This window comes from Excalfactoria chinensis, chromosome 9, assembly GCF_039878825.1.
Source record: "Excalfactoria chinensis isolate bCotChi1 chromosome 9, bCotChi1.hap2, whole genome shotgun sequence".
Lineage (NCBI taxonomy): Eukaryota > Metazoa > Chordata > Aves > Galliformes > Phasianidae > Excalfactoria > Excalfactoria chinensis.
The window spans coordinates 14,208,974-14,235,812 of NC_092833.1; the positions used below are offsets into that span (position 1 = coordinate 14,208,974).

Genomic DNA, 26,839 nt, shown 5'->3' on the forward strand with positions numbered 1-26,839 from the left:
AGGCCAGGCTCTGGTGCTGCTTCTATCTGAGGACTATTCAGACCTTACACATCTTAAACAACTCTTCAGAGGTATGTAACTATCTGGCAGAGCCACGTACTTTGGTGTCCCCCTCTCTGTGCTGAGACAGAGCTGCAGAGCCTATGTTCTGGAAAATAAAAGTAATTAATCAAAGACTCGAAAGGAAAAGCTGCTGTACCCACGCAGAGTGCGCTTGTTTGGGCAGTTTGATGTCCTGTTTTTATTATAAATGTGATTGAATTTCCAATAGTTACACACAAACAACTGTCGTCTGGGAATAAAAAGAAGTAGCCGTATGCTAATTGAACGCTCTGATAATTACACAATCTTCAAATTAATTAACGAGCCAAAGGCAGCCAAACATTAGCATTTAGAACGTGCTTTGCTGCATTAACCACTAATGAGTTCATTTAAATCTATCATGCAACCCATTTTGGAAAGTCTGAGCCATATTTAATCATATTCAATCAGACTTAATAATGAAATCCCTAACACTGGGCATTGTTGGTTGTGAAATTACCGAAGAATTTTAGTTATTAAGTACAGAGGATGGGATATTAGTATTTATTGTTAGTTGAAATGTACAGTGAGAGAGTTATAGAAGTAAAAGATGCACGTGTGCAGGAAAGTATCTTCTGAAAATAAGTGAGAACTGCCAAAGGATTTGGTACATTGACTTGTTTTTAGTAAATGGAGATCAAGTATGCAGGTTACTTTGGAGAAACAAGCAAGTAATTTCTAAAGTATACTGCGGAATTCCATGATCAAGTGAAAATAGTTTAAGCTATTTCCTATTTTCAGCCCAAGCAATGATGGTGCTGCTATTTGTTGGCATTGTTTGGTCTCTCTCTCTTAGAGCTGAAATAACCCAGAAGTCATCACAGGAGCTTCTCTGCATTTTAAACAGAGTAACTGAGGTGGAACCTCCATCTTTCCATTGCATTTCACAGAAAGCCTAATTTCTGGTCCCACTGAAAGCACTGCGTACTTTATTGTGGGACTTAATAGAGCAGATGAATCAGCATCAGCTCAGAAAGTGGACTTCTTCCACCCATGTCGGTGAAGTTACAAAACTCACACGGTTCCTTTGGATAAAGTATCTTTCTCTTCAAAACGCTTTGCTGAATATTTCAGCTGTTTGGATGAAAATTTAAGCCAGCAGTTTCTTGCGTTCAGTCCTTACACCCAGCAGCCTTCAGCTGCACTGCCCACATGGGATGTGGCAGGCTATAGAGAGGATCCCAGCAGAAAGCTCTCCTGGTGTCAGAGTTACCTTGGCAGGGGATTCTTTCCATTTCACATAAAATATTTCACAGAGGGCTGGAATATCATTAGAAATGGGGGTGGGGATTGGAGTGGGCATGGAGCTTGTTTCATTTTCTTTCTAAGAAGATGGTTAGTGCCAGAGAAATGAAATCCTTTCCCCAAATTAAAAGGGTTGATCTGAAATCGCTTTTATTAGCAACTCAATTTATCTTAAATTTCTACATAGATGTCTGCGTTACGCCTCTTGTCCAATGTTGTTAGCTCAAATCCAGCTTCTCATTTTTGTGAGTCAGGTCAGGGCGAGAGCAATTAATTCACAAAGCACCAATCGGCACACAAAAATCCTCACTCTTTAACAGGGCATTTCAACTGTGAACCTCAAAGAACCTTAGCAGCAGCAGAATGCCATGGGGACAGCAGGCAGGTGAGGGGATAAAGTGCCAAAAAGTCATACTGAGCACTTGTTGATGTACTTGACAACAGTTTCTTAGCAACATCAGGTGTTTGGTGGGTGAGGGGATTGGTGCCTCTCTTGGGGCACAGTGCATCGTGCCTGTCCTGCTGCTCCAAAGAAACCAAGGAATCCCCCTTCCCGATCCCTTGGTGTGACTACAAAACCTTCCTTAGCGAAACAGTAGTTGTAGCATTTGCTCCTTTGCATCCTGATGCACGAATATCCACCAGTTGTAACAGCATAATAGAATAAATTTGCCAGGTCTCATGAAAATACACCGACTACAACACTTGGTTAGGACTAGATTAAGACCTAAGAGGATGTTCTTAACTGCCAGTGGAGATAAAAGTAATCATAAAAACTAAATGATTCTCGGTTTGAAGCTAGATTCTTAAGCTTTTAAATGCTTTAACACTGGATTTCTGTATTGATGCCGGCACGTTCCCTCTCATTAGCAAGTACCGGTTGTTACAGCACACTTCACAAGCAACAGAACAAAGTTTCTGGGCGGTGTTTCAGCAAGTTGAAAGTCATTAACATTGTAGAACTTCTTTATGATAGGGAAATTGCGCTGGTGTAAGGCGTGATTTTGTGTGTGTAGATTAATCTGTGCCAGCCAGTCTGCTGAAGTAAACTAAACCAATGCAGCCACCCAGAGCAGGAATGCCACGTTCTCCCCCGACTACCCAAACACCAGAGATCTAATAATGTGTTGCTCAGAGAAGAATATGAGCATGGGCCATTCCTGAAGCAGAGGTGCTGCTCCAGGCTTTTCCTTGCCCTAGAAACTGTACTACAGCAGCTCCCCTGAAAGCTGTGCAATGTATGTAAAAGGAAGATGCCACGAGTTTAATTATATGCTTGCATATTTTCAGGGAGTTTTGTTTTAAGGGAGCACTCACGAGGTGCTCATATAGCTGGCAGTGCGTATCCAGATGTGCTCTGGAAATATCCTACTCACTGGAAATTGTATTTAAGAGCATGATTATGAAATTAGACAGGCCCATTAGACATTTGGTCCTTTCTCTCTTGCTTTTTCTTCTGAAGGGATGATGGGAAATTCATAGGCCTGCTAAACTGAAATGGATGAGCTAACCTTCCTTTCTTTCTGAAACCAAAGCAGTTTTCCCCTATGGAGAAATAAACTACAGAACAATGAGATGTGACTTGCTGAAGTTGGATGCAGCTTGCAGTATCAGGCCATAGGTATTAATCCTGCTGCCAGAGTCCATGCAGAAATAGTACTGCGGTATCTTGCAGTACACGAGTGCTGACTCCCGTGCCACAATATTATGATCACACGTGAAATAGGAAAGTTGAAACCCCTCTGAAATAAAGAACCTGTGTGTCTCCAAATGGCAGAACTTCAGAGGTGCTTGAAATCTAAATCAGAGTTTAGTAGCTTAAGCCTCATCCCTAATTGAAATAACTGAGAGCGCCTAAACTCTTTACCAGTGTTGGTGTCATAAATATCTCCATTAAGTAGCAATTAAGCTGCTGGGATTTGGGCTGTATGCCATTATAAGAGGTAATTATAAAAGAATTGGATTAATTAGTTCCTGAATTATTTATGTAGACATAAATATTGCACATGAGATCAGTGTTAAACAGGATACGGGCGCGGAAAGAGGAAGGGAACGATACTTTGATTTATGCTGTTTCTTTAGTTCTTCCTCAGCAAAATTCACAAGAAGTTGAAGTCTGCTAGAAATGAATGATTCCTTTCTTAACGTGCACAACTTATCAGCCCCCATGGAAACAGCCTCCCCCGATAAAGCCGTTCGGTGTGCTTTTTGTGAGCTCTCCAAGTCACCACAAACAATAAGCATTCAGAGTTCTCTCTTGTCAATACAATGAAGTCAATCTTCTGTCTGTCGCAGTATAATTTAGACCGAGGGGAAATGACTGATTTCACAGATATTAACTTTATCGGATACACAAACAACGGATGTATTATAGGGGAAAGAAATTTGGTGTGAGCAGCACAAAGAAACTCCAGCAATCAGCAAATTCAATCTGCTTTTGACGCTGCCGTGTTCCCGGAGTATAAAAGCAGTTGTCAGCTGTAAAAGTAAAATCATATAAAGATGGGCAAAGTGAAAGCAGCGCAGGGCATTTAGTATGCAGGCATCCTGGAGCCTTAAACAGGAGGCGTTTATGGAAACAAGAAAAAAAAAATGGTTTGAAATGAGATTGTCACCTCTAAATTTATCTGTTCTCTGTTGTATTATCAGGGCACAACTTGATGGAGTCGGGGAGAAATTTTCTGACACGTAATAGCTGAAGTGGGAAAAGGCCGTGCTGCTCCTCACAGCAATGGCTGATCAATGGGAAAATGTGCCTAGGGTGTCGTTTACTTGTAATTACTTGTAACTGAGTGTTTGGTACAGCTTGTAGAGGTTTAGATTGAAGTGACCAGTCTCAGCCCACGTGTGCCGATTGTACGGAGGTGACAATGATCGTTTGATGGGTTTTAATTTCTTTTGAGCTGTCACCTGTGTGAAAGCTTCTTTAATTTTAGCTGCTTAGTGGACTGGGACCATATGATGCCTAGAAAGCCATGGGTACTAATGGGGCTGGAGTCAGCCTGGTTGGTGTATGAAGAGCTGGTCTAAGATGGGCTGGAAGAAATACCTTCAGGGAAAGGCAGTTTTGTTAGTGCCAAAATCTCAGGTTTCTGCTGATTTGGCGATTTAGAAAGGAAAAAGTCAAAACAAATCATTCCGACTTCCTTCTGTAGATTAGTTTCGTGTTGGTTTCAAAACGGACATTGTTTGCTGTCTTGCATACGAATGTTTTAGGATGTTTTGACATGAGAAAATGAAGTGGTTCAACATTATGGAAACAACAGCTCCGCACTTCTGTCTTATGAAAGAATTTGCTTTTCTCTCGACAGTAAGAAAAAGAACAATTTGAGTGTTTCCCCCAAGGTTTAGAAGTTCAACTTCCTGGAAAGCTTTAATTTTACATTAAAGATGGAGACCTCTCTTCTCCCCTGGCTGGCAATGAGGTGCTGCAGTCACTGATTTCCCCCTCCATTTTTTAGCCACTTCAGGGAATGAACTTTGCACCTGGTCTGAATTAATGTATCAGAGAGCTCCACACAAGCACCTGTGGCAACTGTATGTATTCCCATGGCACCCTTTGCAAACTGAACACACCCGCAATCACAGATGCCTCCATGATGGACCAGCTGGTCTGAATGGCTGGGTTACATTACCAGGAGAGCCTCTGGGATCAGATTATGGGAGCTTTGGAGAATGGTGGAGAACTAAACCCAAATTTCTACATCAACAGCCTACAGTTCTGTTTAGGACCTTACATACCTCCCTACATCCCTTGGCCTGTGGAATTGAATGGCATGTGAGTGGTTTAAGCAGTGTATTTCACGGTCTTTACTGTTGTGACTTAATCACTGATACAGTGTAACGCATCTCAGATGGTGGGCTGAGGTTGCTCAAGCCGTACATAATTGTTTTTGAACTGGTTAAGTGAGGAAGTATCGATGGCAGCAGCCATTCAGCCACGCACCGAATTCCTCCCATAACACACCCCGAGGAGTCTTGGCTGCCCCAGATGTTAATTAAGTTCAAGCAGTGAAACGCTGCTTGCTAAAGCCATCCTCACGCGCAGCGCTTGCCCCGTGCTGTTGCCACGTGGCGGCACAGGTGCGGGACGGGGGAACATCAGCGCCTGCAGGAAGGGGAAATCGGAACACACGGGCCCTTCGGAGCGAGAGCGCTGCTGCAGGAGGTGGAAGCTGGTCAGAGGTAATTTGCTTCTATTTATCTGCTTCTCTCGCCCCGTGTTGCAGGGTGTTGGGGTTTGCGGGCACGGTGAGAGGGATGCAGGTGTTGCTGTGGGCGTTGAGGGTATAAAAATGATTTTATGGGGTTTTTCTTTTGGCTGCTTGTCCCCACGTGAAACTGGCAGTGAAGGAGGGTTGCAGCAGGGTGCACGTCTCCGGCAGGCGGGCCTCGTGCTGCAGCCGCCGCCAGGTGGTGCTCGGTCCCCATCTGCTGCTCCGCGCGGAGCTGCGCGTGGCGTGAAGGCCGGTTCGCCCCTCGTTAGTGCGCTCGTGTGTTACTCGGCTGAGCCGGCGCCGAAGGATTCGTCTCTGCATCTCAGGTTTGGCCTTTCTGTGGGGGAACCCCGGGGAGGGGAAGCCAGGAGGAATCGCGGTGATTTTAACTGAAGCTCCGGGTTTTTTTATGTCGCGAGTACGAGGTGCTGCCTCGGGCTCAACAAAGGGAGCCAAGGGGATGCGAGCGGCCTGCAGGGGGGAAAACTTTCCCGTGGGATCTACTGAGGGCGTGGGGATGTGCCTCACTTGTTTGCCCCCTCCCAGGCCCATCACACGGGGCAGTTCGGGGGCTTTCCTGGCTGCCTCCCACCCTGCGGGTCTCACCCGTCCCTGTGCGCTGGGATAAAGAAGAGCCCGGCCATGTGCCCGGGGTAAGAGCTGTGTGTGGATCGCATGAGCTCAGACATCCAGTCCTACCCTGTCCCCTTTAGGTACCTGTCCCGCTGCTGTGAGGTTTGTAAGCCCATGCCCAGCGCTCTGCAGGAGGTTAAACGGGTGAGATGGGATGCTGTGCACTAACCCTGCAGCTGAAGCCTTCTCGTTACAGCTGTGTTAATGTGCACTGCTCCTGACATGTGGGAGCTGAGGAGGAAGCACGCAGAAAGTTCTAGAACAATGATCTAAACACATAATGGGGCGGCCGTGACAAAAACGAGTTGTGGAAACATACTTTGCCTTCTTTCCAGGGGCAGGATGGCTCTTATGAGCAACAGCTGAGCAACCCAGCACCAAAATCAGTGTCCCCAAAGAACCTGCCTCTCCAGCTGGTGCACGGTGCCCTGTGGGCAGCCATTCTCTCTGTAATGTGCAAGAATTTGTCCCTGCCATCAACCCTATGGAGCAAAGGTGTTTAGCTCTTCAGAAAATAAAATAAGATGGCTAGATCATGTAAAAGCAGGAACCCAGCTCTGTATTCCAAAAGCCTCAGAGAAAAGACATGCCTCGCTGCCTCTAAATTAGATCACAAATTTTCTGGCTGATGGCAGCATCTTAGTGTTCACCCCGAAGGCAAAGATCTGAACAAATTGCATTTTACTATCGCAGGTTCATGTCTCCCTCCTGCATTCCCACAGAAGGCTGAGGGAGGAACTGGTGTGAACTGTGGTGGCTTTGGGGAACCCAGGGGAACTGCTCTTGGGAAGGCACAGCGATGAGTAGCAAGGGAAACATTGGCTCTGAATTCTTCCTTTGATCCTCTCATTGGTTGTTTGCTGCTGATATTAATGCTTTCTGTAGTTAGGATGCTTCCTGAGCAGGAGGCAGTGATGCTTGTGCCCTTTGTTCTCAATAAACTGCACAAAGTCTGGAGAGGGAATCAGGCTGGGGTTGAAGATCCAGATTTCAGGGCAAGTGTTCTTCAGCTGCACTTCCCCATAGATCTCTGTAGAACTCAGATACGTTTGATTGTGAAGACATTTCATGTTCTTGAGGAGTGAATGCAAGAAGTTAAGGAGAAGGATGCACATCTCTATTAGATGTTTATTAGTGCAAGCATGTTCTTGAGCTGATGCAAGAGGAGAACCTTAATGAGAGCAGCTGTGTTTGTGAGCTGGTAAGGAATGGTGCAACCTGTGCTTTAAAGTAGGGAGAATCTGCATTAACTTTGTCCCTCTACTCTGCCCATGTAGATGTGTGCACAGGGAATGGATGTCTTTGTTTTTTTATAGATGCAAACTTTTTGCAGTGCTTTGAGACAAACACACATAACACCTTCTTGAGCCTCCCTGAGTAATTCTAAGTGGTGCCAACGAGTTTTTGTTTAATGTGGGAGGGAGAGGGATTTTTACAACTTCAAAACAAGTGAAGTCAGCAGGAAAGCACGTGGGTTTAACCTTTGGCTGTATAAACAACTTCATTTCATGAAGTTTGCACTGGGATGACAGAAGGTTTGCATTTTCTGCTTGTCAGAAGGACATAAACTCTGAGTGTGAGGAGGAAGAGCAGAACTGCTCAGTAAGGGCTTCTTTAAAGGTCGCTTGTGAGTGTGCTTGCTGTGAGTTCATTGCATGGTGGGTTCATTTCAAGCCTTTTGCAGGACTCCCTCTCATGTAGGGTTCTGCTCCCATTTCCTTGTGCGCAAGGCGCTGCTGGCAGGGTGGCATAAGAAGTGGGAAAGTCCTTGGCTGTGTGCAAGTGCTGCTCTGCAACAACTTAAACATTGGCCTGTTGTCACCAGTGCTTCATAAAAAATCCAAAATGTGGCATAAAATGTGAAGAAAAATAACACTATCCATGCCAAAACCCTGACGGTCAGCTGCAGGGTACTGTGGTTGCTTTGGTGCACATAGGCTTTAACACAGTTGTTGATTGTATTGCAACAGTAGTAAATTTAACAGGTGACACTGTAGTGGCTGGACTGCTCTGCTGCAGCCATACAACCTGGCAAGTAGGAAAAACCCCACCAGCAAAACAGGTCTGGCTGCTGTGACCTCGTTACTTTAGGCAAATCTCAGCTTTCATTAAAAAAAAGCAAAGAAAAGGTTAAGATTATCACTTTCCCGATCCGGAGAAAAGTTTAAAATGTTAACCAAATATGACCCTGGATTTCAAAGATCAGAAGTCAGTTCCTCCCGAGGAGAGCAAACACCATCCGCAAACTTAATTAACACTGTTATTATTTATGGGATTTTTTTATTAAGTTGATGGTTTTGGAGGCAGTGCTGTGATGCTGGGAAAACCACAGTCAAGGTTTTGATCGCTGAAGCTTGGCGGTGCTTTGTAAGCTGTTGTGCAGTTGATGAAGATGCTTCATGGCAGCTGGGAATATCAAGAGAGATCTTGAGTTAACCTTGTTTAATTAGTGCTAAATGTGAAAAACACGTGTGTGGAACACCTTGCTAAATGTTCATATCTAGATGGGGGAAAGCGTGCAGGTATTCCTATTTCCTTCTGTTCTGCTTGCTGCCTCTGTGCTACCAAAGATAATCAAAGATATCTGTTACACAGATTCTTGTGTACATATCTTATGCAAATGATTGTATTGTGCTTGCTGCCTGAGTTTGTATTCATAGGGATGGAAGGTCCTCTACCAACTTTAAGTTCCTATAAAGGCACTTTGAGAGATGCGGGTGAGAATAAGATTGCATAGTTGTGTCTGGGACTACGTTTCATTGTTAGGATTTATACACCCAGTGCGCTGTCTGGGGATGGTTTAGCCATGTGAGTGTAATCATTGCATTCATTGAATAGCAAATGGATGAGATGTGACACGAGCCACCTTTGCTGCGATGTGTGCTGCCCTGTGCAGGAGCCTGCAGCAGGTGGCTGCAGACGGAGCAGCCCTGGCTCCGGGCACTGCTGGCACAGCCACCTGGCTGAGCTCTTGTTGTTGGGAAGCTGCAACTCTGGGGAAGCTGGGGATGAAATTCTGCCATCAAATCGCTGACACGGAGCTGAGGTGAATGTTGTCTGGACTGCTGTAGGCATTGGAGGGTGATGGATATCTTTAGAGGGCTTTTGTTTTGCCAGATAGGCACTGTTAAGAGTCTCAGTCAAGTGCCTGAGATCAGATAGGGTGGGTTCAGGCTTAAGTGCCAAAAATACCCTTAAAAACAGGCACTTCTTTGTCTATGTTGTTATTTCTCTGTGTAATGAAAGGAATGCAGACGTACCTGCCTGGCTGTAGAGTGGGGAAGTTAAATCCGTTCATATTTAAGAGTCTCATTCTCACTGCACATTTGGGCACCTAATGTCTTTCAGCGTCTCTGCTCCTGAATTGCCTCATTCATAATTCAGAGGTGTTTTCAGGTTCAGGTGTTCCACTGTCCTGTACATTTCTGCATACTGCCTTTGGTGTGGAGCCCGTGAGCAAGCGTTGTTTGTTCCACGGCGCTTAGAAAAATGAACCTGCACCCCGACCACGAGACAAATTGGTTGTAACAATAATTCCACCAATGTAACGACAGGCTCAGCTTCTGCTGGCATCTGCACTAGCGTAACTAATAGTAGAGCTTGCTCTTCTCTTGGCTGTAACCATTCAGCTATATTGCTGTAGGGAAGGGAAGCAATTCAGGATGGCTGGCTCGTACAAGGACAATAATGATAGCTGTAATATTTTACGTGTCTTCTGTTAACAGTGCTTGTTGGCAGGAGGGAAGAGGGAGGTTGATTTCTTTAAGTGATACCTTTTTAAGTGGAGAAGTGTAACTAAAAAGTGAGTGAGGCTTACCAAGAGCAAGTTAGAGTTGATTATTAGTGTTTATTAGTTTTGTTCTTTCAGGTTTTAGAGTGTGTGGCTGAGTGATAAGGGATGTGCATGGACAGTTATTTGATTAGAGCCAGCAACTGAGTCCAGAGGGTGGTTGCTTTTGCTCAGTGTTTTTAATAACCAGATAATTTCTTTGGTATGGTTTCACAGACCGCCAATATGAGTCGCATCATTTAAGGCTATCATCCACCTCCTGGGGTCATGTCCAATGATGTGATGATTTTTTTTCCTGGCTTAATTGCTCGTTTTTCTTCATGATGAGAAGTGGACTCTTGCCCTCTGACTGGAAAGCGTCTCTGAAATATCTGGCTTCAGCTTCTGTAGGAGATATGTAGTAATTAAATGCTGGCCAACCCAGTTAGGCAACAGTATGGACGTGTTTTACTTTGCTTTCTGCGTGAAATATAGCAGGTTACTTTGTGGCTGAATTGAACATGAGCTGCTGAAATTTATGCTGCCTCTGAGGTAGCCAGTAGATCCCTTCCTGCAGACACTTAGTGTCTGGCTGTGCAAAGAGAGCTGCCCCTCAAAAAAAGGGGTTTTGGAGCAAAAGCATGACAAGACTTGATGCACCGCAGCTGCATGCAGTGAACCATCAGTAATCACATTTTCTTCTGCAGAACTCATTGGTAGATGAAATTACTTCTGTATGTATGGATTTGGACCAGAACATTGGTAGATGCTATATTGGTTCTACAGGAGATCTGTTCTCCCTTCTAGGAATGGAGCTGATTGTGTCCAGGTCTGGGCTGTGTCTCTGCACTCAGATGTGGTCTCTGTGCCTTCAGAGGTTTGTGTGTTTCATTTCTCAGGATGCTTGCACAGGTTGTCTTGTCAGCTAGAGGCAGAAAAGGCACTTTGCAGTTGCAGAGAAAGGCAGAGGGATCAAAGTAAATTAGAAGGAGAATGAATGTACCTGGCTCTTGAAAAGGTAGCTGACATTTGTTGGGTCCTGCTTTGTCGTGAGTCTCTGTTCATTTTGCTCAGGGTCTCTATGGTTGTTCTGATTTCATCTTCATTCAAAATAACCAAGGATAGAAAAAATGTGATAACCTAAATAGGGTTTCCCCATCATAGATATTCCTCTGTACAGGTGTTTTGGAGGTATAAAAAAGTCATTCTCATATGGTTTTAAGTAAAAACAAGTTGCGGTTCGGTGTCTGTTGGGGTTTTCTCTTGGGGCAAAAGCCACTGCTTCTTATTCACTCTTCAGCAAGAAGCACCGGATCCTTCAGCTTCTTTAAGGTAAATACTTCTTTATTTCCCTTTTATTTTCATCTTCTGGGAAATCAACAACTCTCTCAATTCAGTGTCCTCTGATGGTCACCTTTAGCCATGGGATTACTGTGTGCCATTCTCTAAGCGTGGAGTGCCCGCTGCCATGATTTTCTCTTCTGGGTGCTGCAGGCACTGCAAAGATCTCTGATCTCAAGCTGACCTCTGCTGTAGCTGTGACACTTGCATCATTCCATGGGCAAATCTGCAGACTGTCATCATTATGTTAGCTCATATAAAGTGCTTTATACTTGAGGAACAATTTGGCTGAGAGAGCAGGGATACTTATGTGTAAATATGTCAGGATTTCAAGCATTTTAATGTTCATAAAAAGACAGGATGTCAATTTCAAGTCTCATCTGCCCCACGTAAGTTAGATGTGCTGATTTATGAAGTACTGTAAATTGCAATCATATAAGTCTGTAACACTCTGGCAGCTCTTGAAATAGCAAAACTTTCTTCCAAAAAACATGATATATAGAAGACATAAAAGTTTTAAAGAAGGAGTCTGGCTTAATAGGAAAAGAGCATTAGCATTCATTTACTGACAGGAAAGCTGATTATCTTTACAAGAAATGCTCATTCCGTAACTACCTGATAGCTTTTCTGCTGTTGAAACCCTGGCTAAAATTCTGCTTCTGAGAGAGCTGGAAAAGGTTAATGTTCTCTGCATGTCTCTGATGGAGTGACCAGCACAAGCTGTGAACTTCTCATCCCTGGTAAAACCCAAGGGCAAATGCTCATTTTATTGGTGAAACCCAACAAGTGCTCACAATGAGGAACAGAGCAGAATGACAAAACGAATCAAGCTGGAAACTTCAAGGTCCAAAAATGGAACACACTGCCCTTCATAAGGGTGTTCTGCTGAACCCCGTCTGCTGCTGGCTGTTGTTCCAGGTGCTTCCCAAGGGAGCAGGATGCCAGCAGGCAGCGGTTCAGGCTCCTGCCAGGTCTAGGTGCATTAGATTGGCACTTCTGAGATGATAAAAGACACACGATTCTCATGAGATGGGAATAGGGGATTCGAGCAGTCTGGCTAACTTGCTCAAGCTGGCACAGAACCCTTTGTTTGTGAGTAAGCTGAAGTCTTCAGCATTTAAAATAGCTCTTATCTTGAAGGCCACAATGACAAGGAAATGACTGTTTATGGGCAGCCTGCGCCAGAAGGCAATGAGCAGTAGCGGAGCACAGGGCAGGAGTGTGCACTGATGTGATCTTAACATCAGATGATAATTGCAGCTCAGAATAAGAAAGGGAGTGTAACGATTTTCTATATAACGAATTTCATAGATAGTAAAGATATTTATGGAGAGAAAAGCATAACTAAAAGGTAATTCTTGCTTCTTAATGCTTCACTATAATTGGTCCCCAATCAATGTTGAAAATGAAATTATTCTACTTGACTGGATCTTGCTTGGTTCACTACATCAGCTCATAATTTTGATTACCTTAAGATGGAAAGGGTATAATTCTTGTTATTTTATAGATGGGCTGTGTGTGCTCATCATCCAAAATGACTGGCCCCAAACCGCACAAGACATCTGTGGTGAGGAGAGGACAGAAAACACACCTTTCAATACAGAGAGAAACGTTCCTTGGTTGTGGGATCATTCTGGTCTAAATGAGGCCAATTTGTTAATGAGGGAGACTCCATCTTGTTGTGGTACTGTGAGGGCAGCACTGGGATTTGGTACTTGTAAATGTACTGGTGGGGAGGAGCACACTGTGGTATCTCTTCTCCTGGGGGAGTTCAGGAGGCTTCTTGCTTTCAGTGCTGAAAATAGCTTGGAAGGAAGAAATGGATGCCGCTGGAACCTCTAAAATAATTGTTCACTAACAATGCTGAGAACAACGTGCATCTTATCAAACAAAAAGCCTGTCTCTTTTATATACATAAGACTTGCATTTAATTTCCTTTAACCCAAAGTCCCTACTAAAGCACTGACTTGATAACAAGAGATAACATGCTGATTTTCAAACTTGGAAAGGCTACCGAGAGGCCTCTTGAAATCATGCTTTGAAGGAGAAGGAAATGTCTAATGCAGGGAGGGTCCACTCTTACCAGCTCAGTGTTTTGTATGGGGAGGTGTCATCAAATTCATTAAGCCTCTCGCTTACTCTGTTTTCTTGTGCTGATGTGGTGTTCCTGGGACCTAAGTGGTGCTTGTTTGAACTGCAGGTTGGCTGCTGGGCTGCAGGCAGGTGCTGTCCCAAGTGCCACACACACACTGCACCTCATTTAATTCTTATTTTAAAGTTAGGTCAGAGATTCCTGAAAAGAAGTTGTAACACATTAGACTGAACATATGGTGCTCTCTACAGAGACTGATTATCTCTACATCTCATGGCCAGATTTTCAGTGAATATTAATTTCTATGCACCGTCTTAACTTACAGATGTAGGAATTTGATTCATAAGTTTTAAGTTCTGTTCCAACATAGGAGTTCTGTGTCAGCACAAACCTTCAACGTTACTGGCTTACAAAAGTTGAAGTCTGCATTTTAAATGGATTTTCACTTTGGCAGCATGCTGCAGAGTTTAGTAAGCATTACAGTGTGATGCGCAACAAATCCTTATTGCGGTCATGTCGATACAGGATCCTTTAGACAGGGTTTGGAGAAGAGCCCATCTTCTGTGTGGGCTCTGCACTTGGGGCCAGATCTCATGAGTGGCCTGGATCCATGTGATGCCGTGATACAGAAAGCAGCTGTGAGGTCTGGCCCCTAAGAAGTCATTGGTGGGCTTATTGTGCTTCCAAAGCTGGTCTTACCAACTAAGATTAATTGAGATTTTGTGCTTTAAGAGGTGAAAACTTCCCATACGCTTGTCTGGTTGTGTAATGTTTTGGGTTTTTTTTTTCTAATTTCTCTGAAGTATGTTTTCAGTCTTTTTATAATGTCCACCCAAATCCATCAGACTAAAGAAATATTTTCAGAGGCTATTTTAAGTTTGCATTGTTACTGGATACCATCAGCATAAATCCTGATCCCTGCCACAGATCCAGTCCTGAAGGAGCAGGTGGACCACTTCAATAAAATGATGGTGTTTCCCTTAGATTCCTTAGGAACGGGAATACTGCTTTGGTGAAATGACTTTCTTATAAGGCTGTAGGACTACTTCTAGTGTTTCTTTTCTCTCAGAGGATTTATGTTGTGGGCTCTTTGAAATTTGTATGAAGGTCTTGCCATCAAAGTGAATGGGCTGAATGTGGAATAGTATCTGAGGTGCTGTTTTCTGCCTTTCGAGCAGGTCTTCCATTTGGCAACAGAAGGCAGCACAACAGTGTTTTAACTTCACTGTCGTGAGCAATAGCATCTCCTAAGAGCCTGTTTTCACAGCCAAATTCCCAAGTTAGAGACTTGGATAAAATAAGAGACTCCTACATTGGAAGTCAAGTACAGTGCCACTGTTTGCAAATACATTTTAGTTACTAATGTATTGTTTGTGCGTGAGAATGTATAGATTAGACCATAAAGGCAAATCAGAGTGCTTACGCTTGGGTAGAATTATAGTTTTGCACAAGAAGTCATAAAGTTATCACATAATTTTACTGCCATTGGTCATATTGTTGGCTCCCTGACATTCTGAGTTTTGCTGTGGCAGCAAGTGAGGTTTTGCGCTCTGGATCTTCAAGCTTCTAACACTAAATCAAGGAGCACCTCTGGTAGCTGAGACAGCAAAGGTTTGTGATGCACAGCTGCGCCTTGTGGCTTGATTTTGCAGAGATAGTGTCTGTGAAAAATAAATCCCTCAATTCTGGGCAGTGTCAAGCTGTGTTACACACGCAGCCATTTGGTTCTGGGAGTTGGACTCAGTGATCTTTATGGGTCACTTCTAACTCAGGGCATTCTATGATTCAACTCTGTTTGCGTGTAACGTTGGTTTCAATTGGTATACACAGTTAAAATGTAAGTTTTCTGCGACTCTGAGCAATAGGTGGGAATGCCAGTGTGGGGAGAACCCTCAGCTGGTGCAACATAATTTGTATATGTGCAAATGCTTACTCAGGTGGTAAACAGTATGTGCTGCATTTGAGTTAGGTGTGGTAGAACTGCAGTGGTTACAAATGTGTCTAGATATTTTTCATTCCTAGGTAGAGCCAAAAAAAAAAGCTTAATTTGAAACTTGGATATTGCAAGGTTGTACTCGAGATGCTGAAAATCTCTTAGTAACCATAGAGATATCTCAACTTGGAAGGGATTTGCTGTTTCAGCTTAATCATTCTTATGCAAAATTTGGACCCACAGAGAAGCTGCTCTGCTTCTTTCCACCTCAAAGCTTATGTTGCTTTGGGTGCATTCTAAAAATGTTGTTTTACAGGTAGAACAAATCCCCCTTGGCACAAACCACAGCCAAGATGGCACCACTGTGGTACTACTTACAGGCAGCAAAGCCTGAATTTTTGGAGGAAAAAGAAAGGGGAGAAAAGTGGTATCACCACTTGCTCCATGTGAGAAAGTGCGTTCTTTAAGAAAGGAGCCTGATGTCTCAAGCAAGGACAGGGCTGTTTGTGATGCTTGACCCTGTAGCTTATGATTACACTATAGGATAGCACGTATCCCTGTGATAAATCTAAGCCATTGACTTTGCTTTCAGGTTGTTCTGTGCTCATCCAGAAGGGAGGATTAGTATGCTGCCGTACTGCTCTAGTGATTTACACCGGACTTGGGATAATCAGAGTAAGGTGTTAGGCAGTTCTTAGTTGCTTTCAAACCCGACAGAACTGAGTAGTTTGCCCCATGGGTGCTTTACACATCAGAAGCTCAGGTTGCATGCTGGGTTTGTGCTTCTTCTAAACGTGAGCATTGGTTTGTGTATTTGGCATTATCAAATTCTCTGACAGACGATTCTTGATAATCTTTTGCTGTTTTCCAGTAATGCTTTGCGTGCATTCATTTCCAGCCAGCTCATTCATTTTCTGTCAATTTGGAGTAAACAACAAACACATCTCCTAGAAGACAAGCTGTCCTTGAGCTGTAGCAGCCTCCTGAGAGTTAGCTGAGGATTGCTGCAAATGAGTGGTCTGGAGACCATGGCACCAAGACATGTGGAGAGGCTATTGGTACTGGAGCAGAGTGAGACAGAGCAATGATGTGCTCCCAGGTCAATACTGGTTTATGCTTTACCCATGCTAAAAACAAACATTGAAGATTTGCTGTTTTGCTTTGTTTATTTATTTTTTTAGTGTTTTACAACCTTTCAGATAGCATTAGCTCAGAGGAGGGGAAGGCAGCATGTTCTCCAATCACCAATGTGATGAGGGACTGTTATCTGCAGAGCCTGCATGGGACATGAAATAAATGTTGTGTTCTCAGTGTTCAGGGGTATTGCTGCTTGGTTAGTGGGCCTGATACCGAGACATCCTTAACGACTTCACATAGACTCTCCAGATAATACCAGTTCAGAGGATGGAAACGTTGGCTCTGATTTCTCCTTCTCATTGTGCATGTGTTTAAACAGAAAATCTGCTGGATGAGGAGTCTGTGACAAGTGTATCTGCCGAATGGCTCAGAAGGTTAGTTAGACTGTACTAAGGCCAATCGGTTCCATTGGTGCTACTTAGAGTTTGTCTAACAGCCTTAGAGATATGCAGTGAAAATATTACAGTTCTCCAAGCAGTCTATTTCAGTGTTTTATTTTTCCCATCAGAGAGCTGCTTAACATTCAACATGAATCTGCTTTGCTGCGATTTAAATCTATTACCTCCAGATCTATTCAGCGCAACAGAGACTCTTTTTCAATGGAAAGCTCACATAACTCATTCTGTATGAAGTATTTTTCTAAGACCCTTGGTCGTTCTGGCCTTCTTTTGACCTTTTATCTGTTGTTACCCACGTTGTGAAATTCTGGACACATTGCTTTAGCTGAGACCTTATGAATGCTGAGCAAAGTATTGAGTGGAAGGATTACATGGAATACAGTTTGTAGTATATTCTCTTGTTAAACCCTTCCGGTAAGGAGATTGCCTTTTCCAAGGCCATCGTAAGCTGATAGTCCTCAGCTCTCAGGTGCACTTTATTTCCTTTAAGAACTTTAAAAATGAATTCAGCAACTGATTATTCCCACCTAAGCTTAGGAGCAGCGCACTTCTCTTGGTTGAATGCAGAATGTCCAGACTGTTTTCTCCATTTCTTAAAATTGTTTTGAATTCTGCAGATGTCATTTGGTATCACTGCAGTCCTTCCAAAGTTCAACTCATTTGAAAATTTAATAGCATAGTCCCCATTCCGTCACCTTGATAATTAATGGAAATGCTGAACAAGACATGCAGCAGACCCAGCAGAACCCATCAGTACGTCCTTATGTACTGAGATCATACTGTGCTGAACACTGTTTGGATGCAGCCCCTCCATGACAGTCTGCTTCCTACCATAGAAAGAAGTTTGATAAAGCTTCCTTATTTTGCTTTCTGAGACTAGTGAGTAAAGCAGCATTGAAAGCCTTCCTTTGTCTGAGATCAATGGTGTCTGCTGCTTCTCACCTCCAGAAAGTTTGTTACATGCGGTAGAAGTAAAATATATGCCTTTGGCATGCTTCCCTTTTAACAAATGTACCCCCAGCCGCATCTCACCTCCTTGTTATCTTTGTGATTCTGACAAATGGTTAGATTTGTTTCTGCAGGATCTGCAGTCCATCCAATGGATTTATAAATCTCCCAGCTACCTTCTATTTGAAGAGCTCCACTACGCTGATCTTTCTTCAGTTTTCCCAAAGCGGACTCCTCCTCTGTAGAATCACAGAGATGAATGCTAGTAATTCTACAGCTGATGGAGGCAGCTCCTTCAGCACCCTCACCTCACGTTCATCCGCTTCTATATGTTTGAAAGTTTGCTTTTGAGAGCACTGATCATGCTGACCATGTACTCGCAAGGTGGTGTTTTAAGACTGATTCAGGGAAGCCACCAAAATGGTGGGGCTCCCTTCTTTACGTAGGTTTCTACTGCTGACAAGTTCTTTCTCATTGATCTCCTTTTTTTTCCCCAGCTTTTCTTAAGCTGCCCCAGTTTGCCCTCTTCCCTTTGTGAAGCTTTCAGCCACATGGCGTGGACATCTTGATGTTTTTCCCTCCATAATCCTTCTCCACTCTCTCCTTCCCCTCCACTGGGACTCAGGGCAGCTGCCAAACTGAGCGACATCTGACTGGGCCTGTTAAATTCTATATGTTAGTGCTTGGGTTTTTCTAGAAATGTCTCTCCGCTTTTAATTTGATGGGATCAATTCCCTGAGCTGGAAGTGAATTTATGAGTAGCTCTGTGCCCCTAAAGCCATGCTTTCTAATGGTTTTACTGCTTTCTGAAAAATTTCACCCAGGCCTAATTGCATTATTGGTTGGAGCACTGTAATATATGGGAAGAGTTTTTGTGGTCCTTGAGAAGTCCTTTATTCATAAAGAGCGAAAAAGTCCACCTAATGCTTTCAGGAAAGAAACTTTGAAGAGATTTTTCTGCTTCAGGAGAGTGGGAGTCATGAATACTTAACTCTAGGTGCATTCAAGAGAGAGCTGTGGGCTGTGCGGGTGGGAACTGTGCTTGTTGTGAGGCAAACGATAATTAAAGGTCAAGAAATAATTTGTAGTTCAACAGGAAAATCTCTTGAATACTCTTCATTCTTAGTGTTATTACCCTTTGTGAAGCAGGCATTAACGCTCTGTGTTGCCCTGATTAGTTTACTAGGCCATGTATTCCAGGTAAACTCTACTTGCAGTTGACCCAGCGTGATTATTGTGGCATTCAGATGAACAACTGAACATCATGTAAATGCTGCTGCAGGTCAGTGAATGTCAGGAAGCAAAGACAGGTTGGGAGCAACAGCCAAAAATAAGGAGTAGGAGGATGAGCTGTGTGTGAGTGTTTGTAGAATTTCTGGCCCAAATGAAATGGGCATGGAAGCAGAGTCTAGTCAGGAAGTGTAACTTAAAATATTAATACTGACAAAGAAGAGGAGAACAACTCCACTTACTTTATCTCAAGCCATTAGCTTTGATTTAGTGCAGCCATGGAAGCCTTTCGGTACTTTCCTTAGTATCTTCACACTCTGCTTTAATAGCATTTGTTTAAATGAGGAGTGGACCCTCAAGCAATATTTCTTTTTAACAGGCAAGTTCCAGCGCAGGGTAATAAGTAAACTGGGAACAATATATTTTAAAAGAAGAAATAGATTCTGCCAGCTCAATTTAAGGAAATATTTATTACACATAATTCCTCAACTGTTTTCTGAGTAGGCAATAGAAAATGATCCTTATGAACAGCAAAATGGAAGGAAGGAAAGAGTCTGCATCATTATGGAGACTTTAATCTTCTGTGTGATTGCTTGTCATTGTAAGTGATGTCTTTACTTACCTGGACTGAGGGCATCAGAAATCTTAGTCACCAAAAGACCTCTTTTAACACTGGCGTGCACCCACATCCTCCTCTTGTGCATTAATTGTGGGCCACAGGCTCCACAGATGTAAGAAAAAGAAAATGTTGCTGCAAGGATATTTCAACAAATATTTGAACATAGGTGTAGGAAATAAAGGGGAAAAAAAAATGGTGTAAAACACTCAGGAAAAAATGTAGCTTCATAATGTACACATAAGAGTGTGATGAAAGGACTGGTCCAGAAACTAATCAATGAAGGAAGAAAATACAGGCATAAATTTGAAGCTAACTTTGCTTTTTGTGGCCTCACAGATTGTTTCTTGTGGTGCTTTTCTTGATTTTCTTTCCTCTTTTCCTCCATTTTCTTTTCCTTTTTGCTTTTCCTGCAGTTCTACTGTTTGTTTATATAAAAATGCTCCTTCTAAGTTTTGGAGCCCTCTTAATATTTTCTTCATAATGCTTGTTTTAGGAGAAATAAAACAGAGCTCCTGGCAGAAATGGGTGCCCCATTAGGAAAGTTCACTTGCTCACCTAGAGATCTGTTCTTTCTCCCCCTCTCTCTCTGGCTGGCTTGTTTTGGCAATCCAGGCACCGCCTGGATGTTTTCTATCCCTCTGAGCTGTGAGTGATGACACTTGGCAGAGTGGAAATGGTCTTGCTCCATTCTGTGCTTGCATTACTACTTTGTTCCAACACGTCTTGTTTGGTGTCACTTACTGAAACCCACAGGCACCAGTTCCTTGGGGATGATGGTTCCATGCAGCTGACTGTGCTGCTGGTGATCTCTGGGGATCACAAGGCTGCGTGCAAAAGACAGAGACTTAAAACACCTTCATCACATAAAGGTAAAATAGTTCAACAACTCAAAATAACTGCTTTTTTTTTTTTTTTTTTTAAATATTTTTTTCTTATCACCTGTCACACTGATACTGAATTTCAAGGTTATCTTTTACCCATAGCTAAAAGTACCAATCAGTGTGCCGCATTTTGGAAGACTCATCTCCATAGAATTGTTTATATGAGAAATGTTTCCCACCGTGCATCACAAACAGTTGGACCTGTGGCACCCCGAAGTGCACTGCTGTGGAAGGGCAGTGTCTCTTTTTCCTCTCTTTCTTGTCACTGTGAGCCTGGTAATCTCTTTGCAGACCCAGATCCAGGTATTTTGCAGCTGTTATTAATTTCTCATAGTGCTTCCCTTCTCTTTCCTCCGTAGAATTATAATAGCGTGCTCTGTGTCTTGTTCCTTTTTGTATTACTTTTATTAGTCACAAGAACTTAAATGAATTGATAGTCACCACTTCTAAGAAATCAATACAGTTTGTTTGTTTATTTATTTATTTATTTATTTATTTATTTAATCCTGTTACCTGTGGCTTTAAGCTTCATTCTTTCTGTTAATCTGATCAAACATCCCGTTTGCTTTATTTTGCTTATTGGAAGAGTGGTTGCTAACCCTAGAGTCGATGGCTTCAGCGTTATTACACTTGCCTGATTTATTTCCTTGCATTGCTCACGCTTTTTTCATCTCTTTCTTTTATGGGAGGACTTTGCAATGAGCACATCTTTCTTCTTAGCTTAGTTCTTTGCCAAAAGAAAGAGATGAGAAAGAGTCACCTCTGTGAAAAATAACAAAGTAATAGAATTAATAGGTCAGGAGTAGCACAGAGTTCTGATCCAAAATGTACTTAGTTTTGGGGAGGGGGGGCGTGGGGGGAAATTGTGGTTTGGACATGAAGCATCCTAGAATGTTGGAAGAACTTGCATCTGTAGCATGATTGATATCTGCATCTGTTTCCCTGCTACAATAACAATAACAAATGGAGTTTTGGACCCCAGGGTAGGGACACTAATTGATTAGGAGAAAGGACAACATATGTAGACTCAACTGTGTTGCTTTTTCCAAAGATCTTTGCTTAGACCAATAGGTTGCTAGCCACAACATTCTGCTGTTTGTGGTGAGGCAGCTCAAGCTCTCAGCACAGAGTAGCTGGGAAAACACAGCAGGCAGTGCTGTGCTGGAACAAGTTGATGCAGATCCAGGGTACAAAACCAGGCATGTTTTGATGTGGAGATGCTCATGTATTTGTGCTTTAATGAAAGAGAAAATATAACCTGAAACCACCAAAATACACAGCTTTGGTTAGTTTGCTTTTGCCTGGGCTAAGCTAATTCAATGGAAAACAAAATAAAATGAGAGCTTTGGCACAAAGAGCTTTTTTGTGCCTATACGGCTTGCAAGAAGGAGCATTGAGGGGGCTGACCTGCATAATTGTCCTGCCCACACTTCTTCCACTGAGTTTAGTAAATGGACAGTGGAAGGGAAAAGCTGGTTTTAAACTTTGCATGTGCTCACTTAAATTAGTGTTTTTTCCCCTGTGTTACTCTGTGCTGGCCTGGCATCTAATGACAGATCATATAGTTGCAAGTTGGAAGAGACCTTGAAGATCATCTAGTTCCAACTCCCTTGCTTCATAAGGGACTGCTGTCCACTAGATCAGGCCAGGGCCCCATTTATCCACCTTGGGCTCCAGTGGCATAGGTATGAAGTGGAGATATAACTGCACAGCTTTGGTGGTGTGAGGACAAAGCAACATCACCCTGCAGAAATGCAGTGCTTTTCCTGACATCTCTTACGTCTGTCTGAATGTCAGATGTGATGGAACCTGTCATTGCCTTCTGAGTGATCCTATGAAAAGGCTATATCCAATGCATAGTGTATTAGGTAGGAGATTAGGAGGGAGCAGATCAATAGTTTTATAACCAGTTTAGAGTTATAAGCAAGTTGGAGACATCTTTGGTAAACTTTTGCAGATAAAAATGGTAAAGGCATGTAAGGAGCAAGGGCGTCTAGTGCCGTTATGTGACTGCTTTAGCGTATGTGATTGCTGTAAGGCTTGATGAAAGTCTCTGCTCTAATTGGTATTCAGCACAGGAGTTGAAAAAGTACTTGGAGTGCAAGTAGTCTGACCTGTGGAGGAAACCATGTGTCATGACTTGCTGAAGGTTCCCTTGAGTGAAGTGCAGGAAGAAGCAGGGTGCATCCAGTATGTCACTGTCACATCATCTTCCTGCCCTGCTAATGTAACCAAGAATCAGCTGAAGAATTTCTTTTATGTGCAGTTGAAGTTTTATTGACCGTGGCCTAAGCATTTTTTTCTGAAGAAGTATCATGGGTTGAAATGTTGGCATTGAGGGTTTGAATTCCTGTGTAGAGTAGGAAATGCTTCCAAACGGCCCCTGGTGAATTCAGCCCTATGTTTTTGTTGTTAATAAAATCAACATTTTCCCTGACAGATCTCAATTTCAGACAAATTGGCTCTATAGTAATTGATGATACCCCAGCAGCACGATTTCCCTGACATGCAAAATGCGGTGTGTGTATTCTCAGGTTGTTTGGTTCTGTCTGTTCAATTGGAATAACTTTCTAATTCTAAAGTAAAAAGCATTTTTAAGTTTGAAAATTAAACGTTCAGATGGGAAATCTCAGAACCGAGGATGCACATCGAACTTCAGCTCCTACTTGCGTGCAGAGTCTCTGGTCTTCAGAGTTGAATTATCACTTCCCTTTCCACTTATTAGATGTCATGGCATTCTCTGGTGACTTACACAGTGTTTCTTCTTGTTCCCCACGTTTTGTGCGTGCCAGTGTTAGCTGACTCTTTATAGCTATCCAGATGCTGCACTGGATGAAACTTGACTTACCTGTGGCATTTCTCAAGTGCTTTCAATATATTTTTTTTCTAAACCTTTTATGGATATAAATGAACTGATCTTCATGTAGCATTTTTTGGAGTACCGGGTGACGTTGCTACTTTATGTCAGTGGAACTGAAGCCCAGAAAGGTAAAATCTAAATTTGTAGAAAATGTCACCAAGTCTGGGCTGACGTGGAGATTTTATTTTAAAGACATCTTAGCATTTAAAACGCAGCTCTAATTGATCTCAGCTGCAGCTGATGGCACTCAGCAAGTCCTGCCAATCTGCCTGCAAGTGCCCAGAATGCAGGCAGCTGGGAAGCAGAAGTGGTCCTACTTGAAGTGATTGCTTGCAGAGAAGACCTGGGTCAGGAGACAAGCAGAATTCCATCATTCCTGAGGGGGTGGCACATAGGGAGTGAACTGTGAGATAACCAACCATGTTTCCTCTGTCATCCTCCTCATTCAGTGTGTCCTACAGTTAGGCACAGTGCAGATTCTCTGTGTGGGTGGAAGGTTTTGTCAAATTTATTTGTATTTAACAACTATTAATTACAGGGGGTTGTTCTTAAATATGTGTTTTTTTTTCCTTTATTGGTCTCCAAACACTTTGTTTTCTGAATTCAAAACATAAACCTAGGTGCAAAACATTTCCCATTTTCTCTCTTTGTACCAGACAAATGAGATGGCATTGGCTTACTGCATTATGTACTGGTGTAAAGGCGTCTTTGAGAGTACCAGTCTATTCATTTTCTTCATTCAGTTAATCAACAAAAGTTATTCCAGATACGCTTATTTCTTTCAGTTTCCCAGGAGCTTTCTTGTTTGTTCCTCCGTGCTGGCTGACACGAGTCACACAAAAAATCAAAAACAAAGCCCAAAGCAATAGTGAAGCTGCAAGTCACAAAGGTAGAACAACAATTAAAATCAGGCTCATTGCAAATGACTGAAAAGACAAACACAGCCATGAAGAAAAGCGATGCTTTATGCACACCTGAAATACCACCAGAGGCAAATGTTTAAATTATGTTTCTAGAAGATAACTTTAAAAGGATATGTTTCAAGGCTTTCTGAATGCAGTCATCCAAACCTGCTTGATGGTCTAATTGAAGGTCTTCCATAAAACCTTTCCTTGTTGATAGGTGAAGGTACTTGACTGGGGCCAGCCACATCTTTAACTTGCATGGTAATGGGTGTGCTTGTGTAAGTATGCACATCTATCTGCTATTATTGATTTTATTTATCTAAGTGTGGGAAAGAATTGAATGAAAACTGCAATTACAGGAGTTAAACTGTACTGAAAATGTTAAATCTTCATTAGCAGACAAAAATCTGGAGCATCGCTTTCCCCAATGGCAGCAGGGGTGGTACGGTGGTAATTAATCGAGGGATGAAATGGCACCGAGTGCTTGCTTGCACTTGGCCTTGGTCCACTGGTTCTCTGAGGAAAGAATGGTCTCAGTATGTCACACGATTACAAAACACAGGATTCTTTTGGAACTGAGGAACACAAGCTTTTTGGTGTTTGCTTTTGTTGTTTGTTTGTTTGTTTTCTAAGATGCTAAAGCTCTCCAGATTTTATTTTTTTCTTTTTTCCTAATTGGCAGTAAAGCACTAAGGCACTTAAAATGCAAACTATAACCATAAACAGAGCTTTGTTTTATATTTATGGCTTGTGAATAAAGATTGTACAAAGTGGTAACTTTTAATTTTGCATTTCCCCAGCCTCGTTCTGCACTAAGCAAGGCTCTGAGGTTGTGCAATGGCTCAGTGAAGCTCACATGCAGGGAGAAATGAGGCCATTACTGCCTGTGCCTTGCAGTGGGTTGTTCCAAGTGAAATAACCCAGGCTTGTCAGATGGCGACAGCTTCCTCTACCTCCACAAATAACACCATTTTAAGAAATCAGGGACTACTGATAGTGCTGTAATAGATCTTAAAGTTCATACTGATGTGATCTCCCATTTCCTGCAAGATGGCATTTCGAGCTGCCAATTTGCTGAATATTTCTGCTGCATCAGCTGTCATCTAAGGAACGTGGATCTGATTTATTGTTCTGAAAGAGCTCAGCATTGAACAGATCGTCTTGTCTATCTCTAATATTTCAGTTCCTCGTACAAGAAAACCTGTAAAAATCCATCCATAGTTTCAGAGCTACAGCAGACTTAAACAACTGCCTGGAGAACATCCTGCATATCCCAGTCCTATGTTGTACTGAAATGCTATGTTCTCATACTCTGTTACAGCATGTATGAGTCTATTGGAACACTTCTCAGCTTTCAGTCCAGAGAGGTTCCCAGAGCACTCAGCCATATCCTTTGTCTTTTGAATGGAGCTTTGGAAATCTTTCTTTTTATGGGGGGAGGACCAAATGAAAACAGAAGGGGAAAAAAAACTCACTTTGAACCAAAGCAAGGTGGCTGTCATGGATGCTTTTAGTTCTACAGTTAACGGAGAAGTGGTGTTTGGAAAAGATTTGCTTAGATTAATTTGAAGCAGTTTGTTTAGTGCAAATTAAGTACTTAAATTTGGTGTGAGTTTGGGCTAGTTCTAACCATTAGAAGAACTGTTTTAAATTGGAAAATGTCACATAAAAATAAAAAGCTGACCAATCGAATTTTGAAGTATTTTGAAAATCAAATCCATTTTTCTGACTGACATTCTTTGACCAGATGAATGAATCCAACAGATGAATGAATGAGTTGCATTTTTGGCCAAAACAAAACATACATTCATCAGCTTTAAGAGGACGATGGCAACAAAATGAGATTTTAAGATCTGTGAAATACCTTTCCAAAATTGAGGTAAAGAGTGTGAGCATAAGCAAGTCTCAAGGAAATGCATGTTGGGACACTGCAGCCTGACTCTTGAAACGCCAAACAAGGCTGCATTTTTACCACACTGTGTTGTGTGATATGGGATGAAAGGCTCTTGAAGAATTTATAGTCTCAAATGACAACAGGCGGAGCTAATGCGGTATTCGTCTTCCTGTCTGACATGGAGCTTATCACAAAGGATAGATCAATGTGCCCAGAGCACGAATGAGGCAGAGATGGAAAATGACCAGATCTGTTGAGATTCAGTTCATTGCTTTTTATGACACGAGGTCATTTGTCTTCGTGTTTGACTTATGCTGTGCTTTTAATCAGATGCTGAGTGAATATCTTACTTTGAAAATCTGAACTAATAATGGGCATAAAAATCCTGGTAAATAATAAGATGCAATAAGACAAGTCGTATCTTCCTTAATGACAGCATAATGAACTGAATTTAAAGTGAAATCCTATCATGAGGGGTCCCGGCCCATTAGACAATGAAATTTTGTGTTAAACTGACTTTTTAAAAGCACATTGTGAAAACTGAAAGTGAAACAAAATTGCATGATATTGTTGGAAAGCCCTTACAGCCATATCCCAGTGATCTTCCAGGGTAAAAAACAGTTTTAGTATTTTTCTTGAGCAAGGATATAACCTCT

At 42.5% G+C, this 26,839-nt stretch overlaps 1 long non-coding RNA gene across 1 annotated transcript in view; it reads left to right on the forward strand.

The window, feature by feature from the left end:
• Window positions 1-5,726: 5,726 nt before the first annotated feature.
• Window positions 5,727-26,839, forward strand: part of LOC140256413 (uncharacterized) — a 120,552-nt gene continuing 99,439 nt past the window's right edge. Inside the window, exon 1 of the long non-coding RNA XR_011904704.1 lies at window positions 5,727-5,869. This is a non-coding gene — a long non-coding RNA (uncharacterized lncRNA). The remainder of the gene's footprint in view (window positions 5,870-26,839) is intronic.